This window comes from Hevea brasiliensis, chromosome 16, assembly GCF_030052815.1.
Source record: "Hevea brasiliensis isolate MT/VB/25A 57/8 chromosome 16, ASM3005281v1, whole genome shotgun sequence".
Lineage (NCBI taxonomy): Eukaryota > Viridiplantae > Streptophyta > Magnoliopsida > Malpighiales > Euphorbiaceae > Hevea > Hevea brasiliensis.
This window is the reverse complement of record NC_079508.1, coordinates 6,477,105-6,481,802: the sequence shown is the minus strand read 5'-3', so window position 1 is coordinate 6,481,802 and position 4,698 is coordinate 6,477,105. Positions and strand designations below refer to the sequence as shown.

At 33.3% G+C, this 4,698-nt stretch overlaps 1 non-coding gene across 1 annotated transcript; it reads left to right on the top strand.

The window, feature by feature from the left end:
• The first annotated feature begins 298 nt into the window (after positions 1–298).
• On the top strand, positions 299–405 carry LOC131175087 (small nucleolar RNA R71). Its single transcript, XR_009145247.1, has one exon. It is a non-coding gene; the product is annotated as a small nucleolar RNA R71 (small nucleolar RNA).
• The last annotated feature ends 4,293 nt before the right edge of the window (positions 406–4,698 follow it).

The window sequence follows — 4,698 nt, the reverse complement described above, 5'->3', positions numbered from 1 at the left end:
CGAACAAATCCCACATACCTTAACAGTTTGCATTTTCCCTACAGCCAATTGCCTCACTAAAGAAGTTAAATCAGAAATATGTTTCTCAATGTTAGATGTACTTACCTCATTAACCTTCATGGGTGTGTGATCCATTCTCATTCCAAATTGCTGAGAGTTTGCTGCCATGTTAGTAATCAGCCTCCTTACTTCATCTGGTGTTTTGTTAACCAAAGCTCCTCCACTAGCAGCATCTATCATACTGCGGTCCATTGGTAGAAATCCCTCATAGAAATACTGAATCAATAGCTGCTCACTTATTTGATGATGGGGACAGCTTGCACACAGCTTCTTAAATCGCTCCCAGTATTCATACAAGCTCTCTCCATTGTACTACCGGATGCCACAAATTTCTTTTCTTATATTGATAGCACGGGAAGCAGGAAAATACTTCTCCAAAAATATCTATTTCATCCCATTCCATGAGTTGACGGATCCGGAAGGAAGGTAATACAACCAATCCTTAGTTGTGCCTTCCAGTGAGAAAGGGAAAGCTCGAAGCTTGATTTGATTCTCAGAAACTCCTTGAGGTTTCATGCTGAAACAGACAACATGAAATTCCTTTAAATGCTTATGTGGATCCTCACCTGCAAGACCATGAATGTTAGGTAACAAATGGATTGGTCCAGATTTTAACTCAAAAGCAATATTTAAAGCAGGGTATTGAATACATAAAGGCTGTTGGTTTAGATCAGGAGTAGCCAAGTCTTTCAAAGTTCTAGCAGCCATGGTTTCATTTTCAGAATTTGAATCTGAATCCGAATCCAAACTTAATTCCCTTGGAGATTGGACTCCTTTAGATGTACTCGGAATCTGCCTAGCTTGCTTAGCCAATTTTCTCAACTGTTTAGCTGTTTTTTCTACTTCTAGATCAAAGATCAATTCATCAGATTGAGAAGTTCTTGTCATAAATAAAAAGAAATTAAAGTAAAAAATAGAAAAATGCCTCAAAACCCTAGAAAACGATGGAATTTGGCCTCAAGATGGTGGGGCCAAATAATCTTATAGATTTATTGGTCTTGATCAGAACGTCGTTTCATTCAAAATAGGTATAGACTGCCCTCCTAATTCAACCAAAAATTTATCGATGAATAGTAACACCAGAATTTTTTTTCCGAAAACCTAAAAATAGCAATACTTCACAAACAAAATTAATAACAGAATATCCTAACACTAAAAACACGAAAATCCAATAAATTTTAGTCCCCGAAAATGGCACCAAAATTCTTGATGGTTGTCAATTCCACCAGAAATTAAATTAACTGAAATTACCAGTTTATAAAATATTTTCTGCAGTGAATGGTAAATCCAGGTCGAACCCTAGAGACTGAATTACTAAAATTTTGTGCACTAGTGTAATGGAAAAAAGAAAGAAACAAAGGTTGGGGGTTGGGGGGGAGGGTGGTTTGTAACACTAAATCAGAAGAAATCAGAAATTAAAGAACTAAATATGAAACTCTCAATTTAAACAAACTTCAGCCCAAGGTAAATCTCATCCCGATGCATTTATTCGATCATAGACAAAAGAAATACAATTATCCTTTATTGAATACTTAAAGTAAATTCACCAAACAGCGAGGTAAAACTCCTATCTTCCCTATACTTATCAATTCAAGCCCAACACTCTTATTGACTTTAATTATTTATTGCATTGTTATTAAGCAATCCTCATCAAATTAATAACTGCTTTAACAACAGGAAGTAGTTAAGCTGAACAATGATTTATAACGTATAAACCATTTAATTCATCCTATTGTTTCCTTAGGTTATTATCAAAAACTTGGATCATAATCAATAAAACCTAATTGCTACTCACGTTCAATCTTACATGACAATTACAGATTATGAAGATGAACTAGCAATTGATCACATCAAATAATTAACTAATAGGTCTTTTTAGCGAATCATTCAATAGATCGAAGACAATAAAATCAAGAAACAATAGATATTCAAAAAGATATAAATTTAAATTAAGAACCTAGTCTCACAAATCATGCAAAAGAACTTGAATCCCTTGAATTGAATTAAAAACTTAGCCACTCATATTCATGGCTTACAAAAAAATAAAGAAAAATAAAGAAGAAATCTAAAAAGAGAATGGAGAATGAAGGTCTTCTATAGTGTTTGAAGGTTTGAATGAATGTGTTTTAGCTGCTGCCCAAAGACGCATTTATAATCAAAAACTTAATCCCAAAGATAGGAACCAAACTAGGAAAAGTTTTGAAATTCAAAAGACAGATTTTCAGCTTGCATTCACATCTTTGAAATTTAGGCCATTTTTCAGTGACTTTCTTTCCGAATCTGTCTCTTCCCTCTTTAGGAAAGTTGTAGCCCTATTTCTTATCTTTCCAACGGGTACTCATTTGCCCAAATCCGAGGTCTACAGCCCAAGTTATGGCCAAAAAACCAGGATTGGTTCAGACAGACGGTCCAACCCATAGTGACGACTTCATTGCCGTTTTTGACAATTGAAATTGCCTTATCTTGCTTCCAGCCCTTCATAGAAGTTGTAGAGGTGGCTCTTAAGGTTCAATTGCACTTGGGCTTGCTTCATTTGGACCTCTGGAACTCCAAATACAAAATAAATACTAAAATTGGTCGTGACAATCAAGTGTAGGCTTTTACAATAGATCCATAGCTCATTTTGTCAACCTTGGAGACTGATTTGGGCTTTGGTCCCTCTTTATTATTTGAAGTGCTCTATCTTAGCTTTTAAATGGATTAAACAGTAATCAATTTGAAGACCCACAACTTTAGAAACACCTGAAAAATACAGCAAAGGTCAAATGCTGAAAATTTCTTCATTTAACACAATTATTGTAACAACTATCTAAACATATGCCTAAATGATAAATATACTTAACCAACTGAATTAAACATAAAAACATACTAGAAACACTAAATGTGATGGGAGTAAAATTAATAAATTATGTACTTATCAGTTGACAAAGGCTTAAGAAGCAAAATTGGGGGCTGCCATTGGTGATCTTAGTGTGGACAAGCTAGAGGGACAACACTTGGGGTCCTAGGAGCTTCCTAAATGTGTCAATTGCATCCATAGTGCATCAAAGAGGTTAGTGTCCAAATTCCTCTTTCAAATTAGGATTTAATTGAATTAATTTGTTAATTCACAATCTTAAATAGCAAATGAAGATCCTAATACACATTAAAAGTGTTTTAATATGCAATTGAGCATTGAAATTAATTAGGCACATAAGAGATGTGGCATGATGCATGAAACCCTAGAAGAAAAATTTTGAAATTCAATGCTCCAATGCACTAATTACCATGCTTCCGCTCCTTTAATTGGCATCAGAGCCACTATATTTGCCATTAAAGATTGAATATAAGGTTTGATTATGTGATTGGATCAAATTTGGATTGAATTAAAGCTGTTTGGGTGCTCATGGTGGCAGCATGAAAGTGAATCACACCCTAAGGGTGTGTTTCAATGTTGCACATGGTTTATGGGGCAATTATGTAATTGTTGTGTATTTTAAGACCCATAATTAGGCCCATACATAATTAAATTATTTAATTAGGAATTTTAATCACACAACTAATTATTGAAAAATGTTTTCAAGGTATTAGATTTGGATAGGGTTTCTAAATTTAAATTTGTTTGAATGAGATTCAAATCTGAATTTTTTTGTTGAATATGTGATATTCAATTTAATTGTTTAGGATGTATATTTTATTTAATTGTTAAATTTTAATATGCATGATGGATGATCACGGACAATAAAAGACCAATGTGATTGGATTTATTTCTTTTATTTTTCTTTGGGTTGTAAAATAATTAATTTTATTTTAGTGGCATGTATTATAAATGTTGTAATAATTTGGGTTGTAATTTTATTTATTTGAGGACTTTAAAGTCTATATTCTTGTAAATTCGCCTTGGTATGCCAAGGATTACAATGTAATTGGATTGCAAGAAAATTAAGGAGGTCAAGAGCATTGGTGGGACCAGTGGAAGGAAATCAAGATTAAGTGTTGATTATGTACTCCTTCAGCAACTCTTGTAAAATGAATGAATGAAATACACCTAGGAATGCCCTGATTCAATTCTTAGTGGCTCAGAATTGAATCCCTTAGAAAGTCCATAATCATACCATATTATTTGTTTATCCATGTATGTATGAGATGTATGTGAATGTATGAAAGTATATGATATATGCATGCCAATTGGATAATGTGCAAAGTGAGACCATAATAGTAATTAAGCCGACCACTAAATCTTCCAAACAAATGATTAAGTTGAAAATGGTATTATTACAATAATTATATCATGGCCCTCCATTGATGCAATTATTTTAAGAAATTTTAAATACTTGCATGTCATGCATTTATTTAAGAGATTTTCTTAAGAATAATTGTTAAGCATGAGATGTTCTAAATATGTAAATAGTTGGTGGCCAATAATGGATGTTCCTGAGGACATTAAAATTATTTGCATATTTACTGGCTCAATGGGATCAACTTAACTAATGCAAGATAAATCAATAATGGATGTGCCTGAGATTTTGAGCAATAGGGGCTAAATAAATGATTGAACCTCACATGAGATGTCATGGGCAAGGAGTTGCTCACTTATAGTTTATTGTAATTCCAATAATGGATGTGCCTGAGGATGATCAATAAGACTATAAGAATTCA